The sequence below is a fragment of the Passer domesticus genome, chromosome W, assembly GCF_036417665.1.
Source record: "Passer domesticus isolate bPasDom1 chromosome W, bPasDom1.hap1, whole genome shotgun sequence".
Lineage (NCBI taxonomy): Eukaryota > Metazoa > Chordata > Aves > Passeriformes > Passeridae > Passer > Passer domesticus.
The window spans coordinates 3,284,177-3,303,179 of NC_087511.1; the positions used below are offsets into that span (position 1 = coordinate 3,284,177).

The following is a 19,003-nucleotide window of genomic DNA, read 5'->3' on the forward strand; positions in this document are numbered from 1 at the left end:
GCCCCTGGCTGGGCCTGGGCCGCGGCGTTTCCAGCACCAGAGAGACTGATCAAAGACTAAGTGAGCCGAGCTGCAACCCGGGGAGGGGACTGTTCTGAGTTTGCTTTTCCTTGGATTGTTTAATATTGTTTTATTGTTTAATATTGTTTGGTTTCTATTGTTTAATAAACAGGTTTCTTTCCACTTTTCTCCAAGGAGATATTTTCTCCTGAACCGGTTGGAGGGGGGAGGGGCAATTGAATCTGCTGTTGTAGAGAAGCCCCTTCGGGGGTTATCTCCCAAACTTGCCCTAAACCAGGACAAATACAGTTAGTGGCGCCCAACGCATGGCTTGAGAAAGTGGAAAAAAACCCTTTATTGATTGTAGGTTTGTTGTGCTTGGTGTGTAGTAGGTTAAAGTACCCAGTAGCCATGTTATTTGAATTTGTAATGTCTCTTGGGGAGGCCTTTATGTGGCTCTGGTCTCTAGACCTTTTTGAGGTTTCAATACCTTTCTGGTCACTAGGTTTATTGTCCCTATCACGTAGTTTTTGCGGTAAAGGGGCACGGATTGGATTAGCTATTGTGTTGGCCTTGGTGATAATGATTTATAGGGCGTTTACAAAAATACTGGCGTCTGTTTATGATATGTATGGTTTATGGTTTCTTCGTCCTACCCTGCATCCCAGTTCTAGCAGTATGTTTTGGGAATTTATTAGTAATTGCACCCAGATGGTTAGAGGAGGAGCAGGGAATGAGGCTTTCCAGCCTTTCCTTTCCTTCTTCTCCTTTGAATCTGTTATGTCACTTGTGGAGAATGTTCAGTTTCCCCTGAATATTAAAGAGACCATCTTTCTGGCATTTAATCTGGTAGGCTTCCTCTATATGGTCTGCAGCTTCTCTAGAATGAGGGCTGAGATGTCTAGAAGAGCTGATGAGACCCCTGACCCAGAAGTAGACCCACGTGTGGAGAATCCTGAGTGGGGTGGAAAATGGGAAAATATGGGCCAAATCCTGAAGGAATTCTCTGACCCTATAGTCTGGGACTTTCCCCATGAACAAATTCAGAACCCAGCTGAGGTGGGGAAATATCTGAAAGAGAAGTATCTCAATGATGGCCCTAAGGAGAAAAGGATCATTGCAGTGAGCTGGGCCCTGGCATATGCTTATCGCACACTGCTAGATACTCTAGGGCAGCAGACCGAGGAAGGGGGGCAGGGAGATACATCAAGAGCTATCCCAGTCGCTCAGGTTGCAACCAACACCCCAGGCTCAAAGCCAGCAGCTAAACCACATAGTGAGCCTAAGCCAGCGGTTAAACCAAACAATAAGCCTCAACCAATGGCTGTTGCTACTAGCACTAGAAGTGGGAAGTGCACAGACAAGACCGATTGACCAGTGGATGATGATGATGATGATGCAGGAGAAGGACCCTCAACGCTTCCAGACATAAAATCAGGAGTCAAAGCAACTGGCACAAGATCAGAAGCCAATATTGAGTCCTTCTCCCTGAAGGACCTGCGTGGCCTAAGGAAGGATTACACCAGACGATCTGATGAATCCATAATCAGCTGGTTAGTCCGTCTTTGGGATGCTGCAGGCGAGGCTACAATTCTGGACGGCACAGAAGCGAGGCATTTGGGATCCCTGTCACATGATCCTGTCATCGACCAAGGCATGATGAGGGGGGCTAACCCTCACAGCCTCTGGGCACGGGTCTTGGACAGTGTAGCGCAAAGATACCTGTGTGCTGATGATCTCTACATGCAACAAACACAGTGGAAGACCATAGAACAAGGGATTCAACGCTTGAGGGAAATGGCAGTGGCGGAGATTATATTCTCAGATGACATAACAACTAGGAATCCAGACTTGGTACCATGCACATCTGTGATGTGGCGAAAACTGGTACGACTTGGGCCACATGAATATGCATCTGCTCTAGCTATCATGAAGCGGGATGACACGGATGAGACCGTGCTTGACATGACAAGGAAGCTCCGAGCTTATGCAGATGCTGTACATGGCCCAACACATGCCAGAATCGCAGCAGTGGAAACACGTCTGCAGAGATTAGAGGATAAGATAGAGGAGAATCATAAGAAGCTCAGAGAGGAGATTAAAGAAGACCTTCTCCAAATCTCGGCAGTACAGATCAGAGGTTCTGGTACCCAACGCAGACGTTCCCCAGATGGAGAGAGAAGGTACACCCCACGAGCTGAGCTGTGGTTCTTTCTGCGTGATTGTGGAGAAAACATGAGGCTATGGGATGGAAAATCCACTGCTGCTCTGGCCCGAAGGGTGCGTGAATTGAAGGAAGACAGGGCTCAGAGAGGAAGTTCCACCACAAGGAAAGCAGCTCCAGTTGCCCATAGCCGAACTGCCAGGTATGATGATGATGATGACATGTCTAATCCCCTTGAAGGAACCTCTAAGACATATGCCCAAGGAAAGAAGGATAACCAGGCTTAGAGGGGCCCTGCCTCTAGCCAGGTAGAGGCTAGGGAAAATCGTGTTTTCTGGACGGTGTGGATTCGTTGGCCTGGCACATCGGAACCACAAGAGTATAAAGCTTTGGTCGACACTGGTGCGCAGTGTACCATAATTCCATCAAGACACGTGGGGACAGAATCTGTTTCTATCGCTGGTGTGACAGGGGGATCACAATACTTCACTTTGGTGGAAGCTGATGTGAGCTTGACTGGGAATGAGTGGAAGAAACATCCTATTGTGACTGGCCCAGAGGCCCCATGTATCCTGGGCATAGATTATCTGCGAAGTGGGTATTTCAAAGACCCAAAAGGACTGAGGTGGGCTTTTGGCATAGCAGCTGTAGTGACAGAGGGCGTCCAGCAATTGAATACCTTGCCTAGACTGTCTGAGAATCCATCTACAGTAGGGCTTCTGAAGGGAGAAGAGCAACAGGTACCAATTGCCACTTCCACAGTGCATCGTCGACAGTATAGAACCACTCGAGATGCTGTGATTCCCATCCATAAGATGATCCGAGAGCTAGAGAGCCAAGGGGTGGTCAGCAAGACCCACTCACCCTTCAACAGCCCCATCTGGCCTGTGCGTAAATCTGAAGGAGAATGGAGACTGACGGTTGACTACCGTGCATTGAATGAAGTGACTCCACCTCTGAGCGCCGCTGTACCGGATATGCTGGAACTCCAGTACGAGCTGGAGTCCAAGGCAGTGAAGTGGTATGCCACTATCGATATTGCCAATGCATTTTTCTCCATTCCGCTGGCAGCAGAATGCAGGCCTCAGTTTGCCTTCACCTGGAGAGGTGTGCAATACACTTGGAACCGGCTGCCCCGGGGGTGGAAGCACAGTCCTACCATCTGCCATGGACTGATCCAGAGTACACTAGAAAAGGGTGAAGCCCCAGAACATCCGCAATATATTGATGACATCATTGTATGGGGGAAGACAGCAGCAGAAGTGTTTGAGAAAGGAGAGAAAATTATCCAGATTCTCCTGAAAGCTGGCTTTGCCATCAAGAAGAGCAAAGTCAAGGGACCTGCTCAAGAGATCCAGTTTCTGGGAGTGAAGTGGCAAGACGGACGGCGTCAGATTCCCACTGATGTCATCAACAAGATAACAGCAATGTCTCCACCATCCAACAAGAAGGAAACACAAGCTTTCCTGGGTGCCATAGGTTTTTGGAGAATGCACATTCCTGAGTATAGTCAGATCGTGAGCCCTCTCTATCTGGTCACCTGTAAAATAACACTTTCCACTGGGGCCCTGAACAGCAACAAGCCTTCGTCCAGATTAAGCAGGAGATTGCTCATGCAGTAGCCCTTGGCCCAGTCAGGACAGGACCAGATGTGAAGAATGTGCTCTATTCCGCTGCCGGGAACCATGGTTTGTCCTGGAGCCTGTGGCAGAAGGTGCCTGGGGAGACTCGAGGCCGACCACTGGGATTTTGGAGTCGAAGCTACAGAGGGTCTGAAGCCAACTATACTCCAACAGAGAAGGAAATTTTAGCAGCCTATGAAGGAGTCCAAGCTGCCTCAGAGGTAATAGGTACTGAAGTACAACTCCTCCTGGCACCCCGACTACCAGTACTGGGGTGGATGTTCAAAGCAAAGGTTCCCTCTACCTACCATGCCACCAGTGCTACATGGAGTAAATGGATTGCTCTCATAACACAGCGCGCCTGTATTGGAAAGCTGAATCGCCCTGGGATTCTGGAAATAATTACAAACTGGCCAGAAGGTGAAAACTTCAGTCTCACTGATGAAGAGGAACAAGAAGTGACACGTGCTGAAGAAGCTCCTCCATATAACCAACTGCCAGCGGAAGAAACACAATATGCTCTTTTTACTGATGGTTCCTGTCGCATGGTAGGAATGAACCGGAAGTGGAAAGCAGCCATATGGAGCCCCACACGACAGGTTGCAGAGGCCACTGAAGGAGAAGGTGGATCAAGCCAACTTGCTGAACTCAAAGCTGTTCAACTGGCCTTGGACATTGCTGAAAGAGAGAGGTGGCCAAAGCTCTACCTCTACACTGATTCATGGATGGTAGCCAATGCTCTGTGGGGATGGCTGGAGAGGTGGAAAGAGGCTAATTGGCAGCGTAGAGGAAAACCAATTTGGGCTGTTGAAGAGTGGAAAGACATCGCTACCAGGGTAGGGAGGCTACCTGTGAAGGTCCGCCATGTAGATGCCCATGTCCCCAAGAGTAGAGCTAATGAGGAGCATCAAAACAATGAGCAGGTAGATCAGGCTGCAAAGATAGGGGTGTCCAAGATAGACCTAGATTGGGAGCACAAGGGAGTTATTCCTAGCTTGATGGGCCCATGATGCCTCAGGTCATCAGGGTAGAGATGCCACCTATAAGTGGGCACGAGACCGATGGGTGGATTTAACCATGGACAGTATTTCTCAGGTTATCCACGACTGTGAGACGTGTGCTGCCATCAAACAGGCCAAGAGGGTGAAACCCCTATGGTATGGTGGGCGGTGGTCCAAGTACAAGTATGGGGAGGCCTGGCAGATTGACTACATCACACTGCCCCAGACACACCAAGGCAAGCGCTACGTGCTCACAATGGTAGAGGCCACCACGGGATGGTTGGAGACCTATCCTGTGCCTCATGCTACTGCCCGTAACACCATCCTGGGCCTTGAAAAGCAAGTCCTGTGGAGACATGGTACCCCTGAGAGGATTGAGTCAGACAACAGGACTCATTTCAAGAACAACCTTATCAGCACCTGGGCCAGAGAACATGGCATTGAGTGGGTGTACCATATCCCTTACCATGCACCAGCTGCGGGAAAAGTGGAAAGGTACAATGGGCTGCTAAAAACCACCTTAAAAGCCTTAGGTGGGGGATCTTTCAAACATTGGGAGCAGCATCTGGCAAAGGCCACCTGGTTAGTTAATACCCGAGGCTCTACTAACCGAGTGGGCCCTGCCCAATCAGAGCCTTTGCATAGAGTAGATGGAGACAAAGTCCCAGTGGTACATGTCAGGGGTTTGTTAGGGAAGACAGTTTGGATCAATCCTGCCTCGAGTACAGACAAACCTATTCGCGGGGTTGTTTTTGCTCAGGGACCAGGTTGCACATGGTGGATAATGCAAAAAGATGGAAGAACACGATGTGTACCTCAGGGAGATCTGATTGTTGGGTGAGAACCATGTATAAATATCACTGTTTGCTGAATGTTGCCACCATTGTCTGTGTATAGCTGTATATTAGATGTATAATGTATGTGTTCGTAGAGTTAGAATATATATTAGTTTTAGTAGTAAGGTGACAATATGGGGATAAGGGGTGGAATGTCCTGGGTTGACTATATGATGCTTTTATCCCCAATCGTCTTGTTCTGTTTATACTGAATAATAAGTTTTACACTGTTGTAGCGACCTGGTTCCAAGGAAACGCAGCACTACGGCCCAATGCTTTTGGGCCGTTCGGGCTAAGGACACGCAGACATCAATGTGATAGACGGTCCAAAGGCCCTTTGTTGGTTTTCTCCTCAGTATATATACCCTTGGTCCTTCTTACCTTCCGGGGTCTGACTTTTGCCTTATATGGTTAGTAAGGAAACTGGGTGGAGGCCGTGTTAGAGGGGGTTACAACATTCTTGGCCTCTTGTCCTGCGGCTATCCTTATCTCTGGGAGTCAGGGGAGAGAGGCCCTATCAGGTTTCTGTGACAGCCCGAAATCTTCGATCGCCTGTCCCTATTCTCTCTGCCACATCACACCTTTAAGACTCTCTTCCAGACAGTGAGGAGGGGAGGGAAGAAGCGCGCAGTTTGTTTTCAGACTGCTCTCACTCCTCCACATTCCTGCTCCTGGACTGTGTTGTCTGCGGATGGACAGACAGCGGGACAGAGCTCCTTTTTTCCCTTTTTCTTGCTTTTAGTTAGTTTTAGCTAGCTGAGGCAAAGAAGTTCTCCGGATTGTGATTTTTTTTTCCTTTTTTCTTGGACCTGTTCAAGGCTGCTCTGGACTGAACACCCAGAAGAGCACCGGCAGCTCCACCTGTGGCCCCTGGCTGGGCCTGGGCCGCGGCGTTTCCAGCACCAGAGAGACTGATCAAAGACTAAGTGAGCCGAGCTGCAACCCGGGGAGGGGACTGTTCTGAGTTTGCTTTTCCTTGGATTGTTTAATATTGTTTTATTGTTTAATATTGTTTGGTTTCTATTGTTTAATAAACAGGTTTCTTTCCACTTTTCTCCAAGGAGATATTTTCTCCTGAACCGGTTGGAGGGGGGAGGGGCAATTGAATCTGCTGTTGTAGAGAAGCCCCTTTGGGGGTTATCTCCCAAACTTGCCCTAAACCAGGACATCACCCTTTGAAATGCTTTATGGGATGCCCTATGAACATGGGATGCCAGTAGGACACCCCAAGATTGAGGATGGACAAATAAGACCATATCTGATAGCGATTAACAAAAACTTACAAGAACTAAGAAAGCAGGGGATCATAATGCAAAAGACCCCTGTAGATTTCTCTATTCATCCTGTCCGTCCCGGAGATCAGGTCTTGATTAGGACCTGGAAGGACACCCCATTATCGCCCCATTGGGAAGGACCCTTTCTTGTTCTTTTGACCACAGATACAGCAGTATGGACCGTGGAGAAGGGATGGACCCACGCATCCAGGGTTAAACGAGTAAAATCCCACAAGGACACACAGGAGTGGGAGGTCGTCTCTCCTCCTGGAGACCTGAAACTGACCTTAAGAAGACCCCGCCAATGACAAAGATCGACAGGAGAGAGTGTTAAAAGCTTAAATTGCCCTTCTCGCCCTTTTGTAACTTTTAAGTGTTCCTATTGTAAAATACTGTGGGTGACTCACTGTGACCGAAGGGGGGGGGTGGGGCAAGGGTTTGTGTGAAGATTGCTATAATAACGAAATGCGGGCAGCTAACCTATTCTTGACGCTCCTCACAGAACTACGAGTAATTGAGGCAGATCCCATATTGTGATTTGAAATCTTCCAAAACCGGCTAAAGGGGAAAGCTCCGATATCGAGCCCAAATTCTAGTCGTTGAATGAGGCAGCAGTGGGGCTGGAATGGCTGTGCAGTGGGTGGCACAGCACAGGGGCGCGTGGGGAAGTAGGGTGGTACCATAGGGGGTCTGGGAGGTTCCATCCGGGGGTCCCTGAGGGTGGGTGTGTGGCTGCAAAGCCTGGGGGTGGGGGCAAGGGAGAAGCAGGGGAGCGGATGTGGCAGGGTTGGAAGAGGGTGTCACGGATACAGCATGGTGTGGGTCTGAGGCAGGTAAGCAGGCGGGGACATCCCCTGCTGCAGCAGGGACAGTATTGGGGGCAGGGAAAGACGTGAGGGTGGGGGAGATGCAGCAGGGATGGTAGGTGGGATTAAGGAAGCAAGGGTGGGAGGGACGGTAGAAAGAGTGGGGGCGGGGAGCGGCAGGGTCGGGGGGAGCAGCAGGAAGGGTGGGGGGTGTCTCGGACCCGACGGAAACAGGCACAGTTGCACTCGGAGATAACATAGAGAAAGATCGCTCGCAGGATGCCGCGGGCTGCGCAATGGAATTCGTGTCTGAGGGGGAGGGGGGCACATAGGCAGGAGCCGCAGGCGCAGCGGAGGTGAGGGGAAACGGCGCAAGAGGAGGGGGGGGCGGCAGGACACTAAGACCCAGTGGAAGAGTACTGGATTCCAGGGTGGAGGGCGAAGGAATGTTATCAGTGCGATTAGCATTTGAAGGAAAGTGGTATGGTGAAACAGATAAGGTGTTAGCACTTTGTTCAAAAGAGGATTGCACTGAAGTTACAGGTTTTTTGTTAGTTTTTTTCTACAGCTTTGGTTATAATGTGAAATATAGGGATAAACTGAGTTACAGAAGAATCTTGCTTAGTTTGAAACATATATATCGTGGTCCCAATTGGATCCCAAAAGGAGTCTAAAGTGATAGTGGGTATGTTAGTATCTGGAAAGTGGGAAATAATCCATTTTATAAATTTTTTTCAGGTTAGTTTTTGAAAGGTTACCTTTAGAGAAAGAAAAGTTGTTAGAAGATAGAATTTCTAGGATTAGTAAATATAAATCTCTCTCGTTCTGGGATTCTTTTAACGTACTGAGCTTCGATCCCATGTTCCCGTTCCCTGCCAGCAGAAAAAAAGAGGAAAAAAAAAGAAAAAAAAAAAAAAAGGACCCAAGGAAACTTACACTTCTTCAGCCAGATGTGGGTCAAAGGTCTGCTAGCAGGTAGTCTGCTGAATCAGTCTCCTCGAGCACCTTTTGTGCCCAAATGTCACCGGTTGAGGGTCGACTGACAGCCTTCCAGAAGAGTCCTACTAAAATGGAGGGCTTCTTCTTCCAGGACGTCTGGCGAGCGAAGGCAGAGACAATTTCAGGAAGAAATGTTGCTCCTCTGAAATGCCAGGTCCAGCATTTAGTTAGGACGCCAGTTTATCACGGCAGTTCCCCACCAGGCTGATGCCCAGCAGGGTGTCAGAGCCAGGATAGCTCAGTGGAGGCTCAGCACAGCAGCCTAAGCAAGCTATAGTGATTTTCAGCTCTTAGTGATTATCAGCTCAGTCATTTCAGCCCTTTAGCTTGCTAGGTGCTGCAGCAGCAGACGCAGGGAGACAGAGGAGAAGGCCGTGTGAGGTTCCGCAGGATTCTTTATTCTTCGGGTGTTCCATGAAGGTTCTCAGTGACAGCTCTTCTGCCGAACCAGGCAGAATTAGGGGTTTTTATACCCTACAAGGGTTTTGGAAACTGTCCAATAGTAAGGGTCAGGGGAAAGTGACCTATAGGCTTACAGAGAGATAAGCAGGGTCTGAAAGGCAGAAGAGAGGGGCTTCTAAGGCTCAGTCATGCTGACTTGGCATTTCCTAGCTCAGGCTTCTGACCTCCAAGGAGGTCTTGCAGGCCCTGGGCCTGCTACATCCTCCTTCTGTGACTGCTTCTTCTGAGAAGGGTTCTGCTCTGCCAATAGCACCAGAGAATTGTGCTCTTCCCCAGGATGCTGATGATGACATCCTGATAGGTTTCTCCTCAAGCCATGTCTTATGAGCTCTCAGAGCACTCATCACACCCGAGATAGCCAGCTACCTTGAATGGCATAAAATTAGCAGGATGGTTTCTGAGGTAGTGTTTGAAACAGAAAAAGGTTTAATAAAAGACAAAATAACAAAGCTCTTGAAGAGAAAAACCAGGCCAGGGGAAAGAGGTTCTTGCTCCTGCTAAAACACACCACAAAAAGCAATTATTTCCTTTGTTCTCTTCCTTTTCTAGTGAATTACCTAAGCAGGACCTCTTGGCCTCTGTCCAATCGGACAGCCCCAGGTCTAAGGTGAAGTCTAAAAGGTCCTATGAGGTGAATTTGTACCAAATTGGGAGAGAAATTTCTGGGCTCTACTCTGCAGCCAGGAGCCATGGCTTGTCCAGGAGCCTTTGACAGAAGGTGCCTGGGGAGACTCGGGGTCGACCACTAGGATTTTGGATTCAAAGCTACAGAAGGTCTGAAGCCAACTACATCCCAACAGAGAAGGAAATCTTAGCTGCCTATGAAGGGGTCCAAGCTGCCTCAGAGGTGATTGGTACAGAAGCACAACTCCTCCTGGCACACCAACTACAGGTGCTGGGGTGAATGTTCAAAGGCAAGGTTCCTTCCACTCACCATGCCACCAGTGCTACATGGAGCAAGTGAATTGGTCGTATCACACAGCGCGCCTGTATTGGTAAAGTGAATCACCCTGGGATTTTGGAGGTAATTACAAACTGGCCCGAAGGTGAAAATTTTGGTGTCACAGATGAAGAACAAGAACTAGTGACGTGGTGTTATGGTTTGACTCAGGCGCAATGTCAGTGCCTCTATGAAAATGCACTTTCTTTAGTGGCTTCTGTGACATGTGATCAAGAACAGAGCAAAGCAGGCTCTAACTTGTGAATGGAGGGAAAACACAACACTTTATTAATCTATAACATAAAGACAAGAGGAGGAAAAAAGGAAAAAACTTTCACACAACAATCCACAATGGAAAACTTCCAAAACACTCCTCCTCTCCTCACCTCTTTAACACTCAATTCTCAGTCCAATACCATCCTCCACACAACCTCCTCCCAGTTCATCAGCAGAGAGGAGTCTTCCTCTTGTACCATGAGCCTCCCCAGGAAACACAGTTGGAGCCTCCTGTGCTTCTGTCATACGTGGCAGCCGCCCAGAGATAATCTGCCGTGGTTATTATTTTCCTTCTGTCTTGTGCTCTCATTGTTGTCCATGGATCTAAAATGCTTCTGAAGTCTTTTTAAGAATGCCTTGCCCAGTTCTAAGAAGTGGCAGCTTTTCACTATTTGGGACACTTGTCCTCTCTATATTTCACCTCTTGGGGCTGAAGGGCCTTGTGAACAGAGATCTTTCTCGGTTGAAATTAGAGGGCCCCACCACACCCTCCCCATCAGTCTCTGTTCTTTCTACTTCTTCTCATAACAGCTTTGTCACTCTTGGCTTCTGGCCAACCGCCTCCCCCAAGATGCAGTCTCTACATTACAGGAAGAAATTGGTTCTGTCTCGTGGCCATGTAAAAGGGAAGTCTAGCCAAAAAGCTGATGCAATCATCTTTTTTTATCTAGGGCGCTTCTCATCTGCTGGCATTTCTTTACCCACTCAAACTTTCTTCTCATTTGCTTATCTTCCGTCTCTTCTCAATTCTCAGCTGGAGAAGATCAGTGTTTTTTTACAGCTTCCATTGTCTTAGCACCAAAGAGGTTAAAACCTCAGCTGCGGTCTGCCAGTGGCTGGGCACCTTGCCCCTCCCCCACTTCTTCTCTTGGCCATAGTGCTAGCACAAGATATCAAATGTCAAGCCAGCACAGACTCTCTATCACTCCCTCCTGGAGGGGGGCTGCCCGAAATATCTCAAATCTCTTCTACCCCTGCACTTGGCAGGGGCTCTGGCCTCCCTTTCCACAGGCTGCATGGCCTCCCCCTCCCCCACCCAGACGCAGCTGGGCAGGGGAGGAGGTCAGATCAACTCACTGACCAGACTCAAAAGAGAGTGTCCCTCTGGAAATCTTCTGCTTTTAATCCTTGTGTGTTCTCAGAGGCGTATCTAGGTCCCCAGTAGCTACAACAATTGCTAATTTTCAAATCTGGCCACTGATTGGTTTGACCACAACTTTCTCAGAAACTCACTTCCTGGTCAAACCATGACACACAGGCTGAAGAAGCTCCACCATATAACCAACTGCCCGCAGAGGAAACGCGCTATGCTCTTTTCACTGATGGTTCCTGTCACATTGTAGGGATGAAATGGAAGTGGAAAGCAGCCGCATGGAGCCTCACACAACAGGTCACAGAGGCCACTGAAGGAGAAGGTGGATCAAGACAACTTGCAGAACTCAAAGCCATTCAGCTGGCCCTGGACATAGCAGAAAGAGAGAAGTGGCCAAAGCTCTACCTCTACACTGATTCATGGATGGTAGCCAATCCTCTGTGGGGATGGCTGGAGAGGTGGAAAGAGGCTAATTGGCAGCGTATAAGAAAACCAATTAGGGCTGCTGAAGAGTGGAAAGACATTGCTACCAGGGTAGGTGTCATTGTCGAGGAGGTCACGACACAAAGCAGAGACCACAAGCAGTCTCAGATGGCAACACTTTATTATTGAACATGGCTGACCTTTTATACACTTTTTAATTGTTTTTGCTTCTTCTACCCTAACTATTGGATACAATAAATCAGCATAACACCATTGGTGAAAAGTTACAGTGACTTAACTAACTTTCTAAATATACTTCATGCAGCTGTGAAGTTCTTATCTTTCTTCAGTCCCTCAATTCTCTTGGTCTCCTTGGTTACAGCCTTGGAGAGAGCTCCTTATCAGCTTCTTCTTTCTTCTCAGCTTCTTCTTGCTCCTTTAGCTAACAGGCCCGCTGTTAGCCCCTTCTACAGGTAGGGAGGCTACCTGTGAAAGTCCACTACGTAGATTCCCATGTCCCCAAGAGTAGAGCTAATGAGGAGCACCAAAACAATGAGCAGGTAGACCAGTCTGCACAGATAGGGGTGTCAAAGATAGACCTAGATTGGGAACAAAAGGGACACTTATTCCTAGCTTGATGGGCCCATCATGCCTCAGGTCATCAGGGTAGAGATGCCACCTATAAGTGGGCATGAGACTGAGAGGTGCATTTAACCATGGACAGTATTTCTCAGGTTATCCACAACTGTGAGACGTGTGCTGCCATCAAACAGGCCAAGCAAGTGAAGCCCCTATGGTATGGTGGGCGGTGGTCCAAGTGCAAGTATGGAGAGGCCTGGCAGATTGACTACATCACACTGCCCCAGACACGCCAAGGCAAGCACTATGTGCTCACAATGGTAGAAGCCACCACAAGATGGTTGGAACCCTACCCGGTCTCTCATGCTACTGCCCGTAACACCATCCTGGGCCTTGAAAAGTAGGTCCTTTGGAGGCATGGTACCCCGAAAGGATTGAGTCAGAAAACAGGACTCATTTCAAGAACAGCCTTATCAACACCTGGGCTAGGGAACATGGCATTGAGAAGGTGTACCATATCCCCTACCATGCACCAGCTGCAGGCAAAGTAGGGAGGTACAATGGACTGTTAAAAACCCAGTTGAAAGCCTTGGGTGGGGGATCTTTCAAAAATTGGGAGCAGCATTTAGCAAAGGCCATCTGGTTAGTTAACACCTGAGGTTCCACCAACCGAGCAGGTCCTGCCCAGTCTGAGTCCCTGAATATAGTAGACAAAGTCCCAGTGGTACATGTCAGAGGTTTGTTGGGGTAGACAGTGTGGATCAATTCTGCCTCGAGTACAGACAAACCCATTTGTGGGGTTGTCTTTCATCAGGGACCAGGTTGCACATGGTGGATAATGCAGAGAGATGGAACAACACGATGTGTACCTCAGGGAGATCTGATTGTGAAGTGAGACTCATATGCAAATATCACTGTTTCCTGGATGTTACTGCCATTGTCTGTACATTAAACCACACAGACATGAGATAGAAGGAAATGTGTAAGTGTCGAAGGTCTGAGCAAGTGAAAGATGGAGTTTTGAGTGAGTAAATAAAAGTGGGGAAACCTGCAGCTCTGTAGTATGGGGCCTGGATTCAGTGGTCCAGTGTGTGGATATGACAGGGGCATGATGGATATTGCTTGTATTTTTTTGGGTGGAACAGATGGAAGTTTTTACGTGAATAAAATGCATGATGTTTGGTAGTATGTTGATGATATGGGGATAAGGGGTGGAATGTCCTAGCGTGACATTATGATGCTTGTATCCCCATTCATCTGTTCTGTTTATGCTGGATATTAGGTTCTGTGCCTTCAAGACTGGCTCTGAAGAGTGAAGTTTTGTTTTGCTTTGTTTTGTTTTCAACCTGCTCCCCCACAGCTGGCAGGAAACAGAGATGGTTCAGTACATAGTGCAGCTTTTGCTTTTTGCTTTGCTTTTTCTTTGCTCTTCCTCCTGCTTTGCTCCTGCTTTGCTCTTGCTTTTGCTCCTGTTTGTTAGTTACTTTAGCTAGGCAGTCCAAATTTTCCCTGGACTGCTTTTTCTTTCCCTTTCTTGGAACCACTCGAGCCTGCTCTGGACTGGGACCTGGGAAACACCAAGAGTTTGCACCTTGTGGCCTGCAGCAGCTATTCCCAGTGCAGGAGGGACCAATAACAGAGCGACCTCTCCCAGGAGAGACTTTCTGAATTTGTCATCTTTTGCCAGAGCAGTGAAAGACTGTTGTCATCCAGTATTGTTCATTTTTTGTGCTGGGGGGTGCTGTGCCTGTTAAATAAACAGGTTCTTTCCACTTCTTTCTGAGGAATCCTTCCCAAACTGGTTGGGGGGAGGGGCTGTGTGGGTTTGCTTTCCGGAGGCACCCCCTTTTGGAGGTTTTCTCCCAAATTTGCCCTAAACCAGGACGCTCAGCAGGCAGGGGGTGCAGGGCTACAGTGCAGTGAAAACTTGGAACAGTGCCAAAGAAGCAGCGGGTGTGGGGCAGCAGCTGCCCACTTCCCAGCAGGGCAGGGAGAGGTGAGCTCAGGATCCTGGGCACCCAAGCACATGGTAATAAGTCTCTCTTTTAGTGAGGTAGTTGTTAATAAGGTTCCAGTTCAGTGGCTGCTCTCACAAGCAGAGGCCCACCTCACAGCAGAAGAAGCAGCTCCAGGCTGGGCTCCGGCAGCAGCCAGTGAATTCCTTTCCCCAAACAGCACCTCTGACTGTCCTCCTCCGAAGTCGAGAGAGAGAGCTAGCAGCTGCCCCAGCCCCGTCTTTTACCTGCCCAATTCTTGTGGTATCTCTACCCCTCTGAGAGAAACTCCCAGATAAGAGAACTGCAACCAGATGCCCTCCTCCCCTGAACTTGGCCACTTCTTTTGTTTTTCTGAAGTACCCAGGTGTTAGTGTTTCCTAGCAACTCATGGAAAAAAATTCTACAAGTAAATAAGAACAAAAGGAAAGAAACCTAACTCCCAAAACTCTTATAACAGGAGATTTCGTGTCTTGTCATTTACTTTTATAAATAGGAGCAGTAAAACTTAGCTTAGCAGTAGCCTATGTAACTTAAAGATACCTCAACTATTAGACCTTTAGCTGTGACTGCCCAGAAATTAAAGCTCTATCAAACATCTCAAAAGTATGTCACTTTACCCTTGCTATTGACAGGCATTTTTTAATATTGTTGCCTTATTTATAAAGTAAATTAATATTAATTTTCAAAGCACCTGTGAGCAATGTTATTGCAGCATCATATTGATTTTTCTGTGTGTATTAGTTGTGAGGTCTGTATTCTTTTGTACTGAGAAGATCAGCTCTATGAAACACATGATATTGGCTTTCCAAGGACCTAAAACTACACAATATTTATTGTTTTGTTGGCTTTTCCTTAAACCACTTCTCTGAATCCAGTTATATGATGTGGTTGCAAGCTGTCTAATAGTGTGTTCATGCAGCAATAACAGCAATTTCAGAGTTTATCATAATCATTTGACATTGCCTGTACCATAAGCTGCGGTATATTTTTACTCTACCTTTGTCTGTATTTGCAGTCACACCACACTTTAAAGCAGAGTTACTCCCATATACTTTTGGCTGTAGCACAAAGCAGAAGTATGATGTAGAACAGTAATTCAGATTATACAGTTCATCTGCAACTTAGTGCTAAATTAATAGTGGTGATTGAATAACTTTTATGTCCATTATTTCTTATTTTCTAGCCTATATTTTTATTCCTTGCAGTATGCATATGGGACACTGGCAAATTTCCAAGCCAAGGAAAAATAGTGTAATTTTAAAATCTAGATGTAATTGTCCCCTTTCTCAATATTTGTGTCTACAGTTTACCACTGTATTGTGATTTATCTAAATAATTCCATGCTGTAACTTACTACAGGGTTTTCACATTTGTTTCCCATGTGATATGACAGCTTTGCCTTGAAAACTTGTGCATGATTGTGAAAAATTACTCTCCTTAATCTGTTTTATATTTAGGTGAAATCTTAGATTCCTGTAATAGTTTAGTTTATAGAAAAGGAGTTTTCACATGAACATGTATTTTATTTGCACACAAAAAGTAGTCATGCTGAACAAAGCAGTTTATATCAGTTCAAAATTGCCATCTTCAATGTGGAAAGTAAATGCAATTTTTTTCAACATACTGCTATAAAAAATTCCTAAATTTTAATTTTCCATAAGTCACTAGATGTCAAAATTTCACATAGTTTTCCACTTTCCTATTAAAATTGTGGCAATGTGGTTGTGGTGGGCTGACCCTAACTAGATGCCAGGTGGCCGCCAAAGCCCCTCTATCACCCCCCTCCACAGCTGGACAGGGGAGAAAAAATATAATGAAAGGCTCCTGGGTCAAGGTGGTCAAGGTAAGGACAGAGACAGGTCAATCACCAATTACCATCATGGGCAAAACAGACACACCCTGAGGAAATTAGTTTAATTTATTATCAATCAGAGTAGGGTAATGAGAAATAAAACCAAATCTTAAAATCACCTCCCCCCCATCCCTCCCTTCTTCCCGGGCTCAGCTTCATTCACAATTTCCTCTGCCTCCTCCCCCCCGAGCAGCACAGGGGGACATGAAATGGGGGTTGTAGTCAGTTCATCACACATCTCTGCTGCTCTTTCCTCCTCAAGGGGAGGACTTCTGACACTCTTCCCCTGCTCCAGTGAGGGGCTCCTCCCAAGGGAGACAGTCCTCCATGAACTTCTCCAATGCAAGTCCTTCCCACAGGCTACAGTTCTTCATGAACTGCTCCAGCATGGGTCCCTTCCACAGGGTGCAATCCTTCAGGTACAAACTGCTCCAGCGTGGGTCCCCCATGGGGTCACAAGTCCTGTCAGCAAACCTGCTTCAGCCTGGGCTCCTCTCCACGTGTCTGCAGGTCCCTGCCAGCAGCTTGCTCCAGCATGGGCTTCCCACAGGGTCCCAGCTTCCCTTGGGTGCATCCACTTGCTCTGGCATGAAGTCCTCCACAAGCTGCAGTAGAAACACCCTGCCACCCCTGTAGTCCCCCCACTACCAAAACCTTGTCACAAAAACCCTACTACTGTAATGTACAGACTAATGCATAAAACTTCTCAACCTCTGTAATGTGAAATTTTTCAGTGAGATGGCTGGAGCACCAAATGCAGAAAGGTTAAATATATTTGCACGAAACTTAGGGAAATTATGACAGTTCTGCATTGAGATCCATAGCTCAGAAAACCTCTAGTAGTTGTTCTGGTCCTTGAGAAATCACTAAAGAAAAAACATTTAAACATATGCAATGAAAGAAAATTTATTCATATTTTTCATTTGTGTCTGGACTTCATTGTGGTGGCTATGTTGTTTTGTTTCTAATCTTTTATCTTAAGCAGTTCATCAGGGTTTTAAGGCTTTTTCCATCTTTAGAAACATTTTTTCTTTGTTCAGATTAAAGTTGTTTCAGTATAGTATAACTAATCCAGTGAGATAAAAATGTTGGAATGCACAATGTTTGCTGGACAAATGATTATCTGAGGACTGAAAAATCTTTTTGAGTGGAAACAAGAAATAAAATACTCAATTCCAACTAAAATAGCAAAAATGTAAGGTAAACAGCAATGTTATAGAATTTGCATCAACTTAAATTTCATTCTCTCATTCACAGATGTTCCATATTCCTTAGAAATGACCAGTAGTCCAGTCTTATTTTATTCGCTTTCTTACTGTGTTTTTATGTGTTAAGTTACCTGTCTAGGGTATGTGAAAGCTCTTTTTATTCTTCTTAAGCATAACTTTTAAGGTTGATTTTTTTTCCTTTAAAAAATATGACATTCTGCATCTTATACAGGCACCTGCAAAATTAATTAGTATGATTATGTATTGTGTTCTTTTGTTACTGCATCAGGGATATAATTCAACTTTCTTCACTACATTATTTGTAACAAATCATTTTGAGTAAAACCACTGTATTCTGTAATGTCTGATATTAAAGTAATTACAGGTGCATTATTAAAGATGCAACTTATTGAGAAGAGGAAGCAGAAAATATTGGTGTTGCCTTTATTGTTTGTTGCACTGAATTTCAAGAGTATAATTTGTGAGTTAAGTTGGCTTGTGTGTAATCAGATTTTATTTTTATTGTAATGATTATGTAATTTACTCACCAGTATATATTTGTGGTAATGATTCCATAAGCATGAACAATATATGATGTTTAGCAATACAGAGGTAATGTAACAAGTTAACAAGTGGAGGTCTTTGCAAAGAAAAGGAGTAAACAGAAGCACTTTACTGGGAGAGCATGTTGCATAATTTCAATGGTACTGGAGCTGACAGACAGTAGGTAATCCTAAACATGACTGCAAATTGCTCTTTGGTGTAGTAAGCACAGTAACATATGGCTAACAGTGCTGTAAAAAATACAGCAATGGCTGGTTTTAACCTATAAACATATTGTAATTAAAAATTTTACCATAAATTAAGTTTATATCTAATTGCTGCCTGGTACATGTACTTTAACATTTTTAGGAGGGTTGAGCGTGGGTGGGCATGTCAGCATATTTTGGAGACATGTTGTATATATGTTTCTTTGTACTTCCTATTCAATTTGTCTATTAATCCAAAACTCCCAGCTCTGACTGTTGTGAATTTGCAACCTGATATTTATGTATTTTTGATGTCATTCAGGTCTTCTATATTATGTGGCCCAGACCATCAGAATTTGACAGAAAAGGCTGCATTTCAATTCTCAAATGTGAATGCTCTGATGTACCTCTAATACAGAAAATAATCAGGCAATGAATTTTACTTTGCTGAGTTTCTAATATTAATGTAGAGTATTATTTGAAGCTGATATCTAAGGCTATTAACTAGTATTGTGTCCATTTGGAAAGATTAAGAAGGATGATGGCTCTTGTGGTGAGCATAGTCCAAATTCTGCAAATATTTTATTCCAGAAACTATCACCTATTCAGTAATTAGTTTGTTGTAGACCAGCTTTATTTCTCAGATTATTTTAGAATTTTTTTTTTTAATTTCTGAGTTTGGAAATAGGTGTTGGGAATTAGGGACACTAGCTTAACATCTC

The 19,003-nt window shown here is 45.9% G+C and overlaps 1 long non-coding RNA gene across 1 annotated transcript; it reads left to right on the top strand.

Moving 5' to 3' along the window:
- Positions 1–7,659: 7,659 nt before the first annotated feature.
- On the top strand, positions 7,660–17,498 carry LOC135289090 (uncharacterized). Its single transcript, XR_010351891.1, has 2 exons — positions 7,660–7,730; positions 9,714–17,498. It is a non-coding gene; the product is annotated as an uncharacterized LOC135289090 (long non-coding RNA).
- Positions 17,499–19,003: the final 1,505 nt, after the last annotated feature.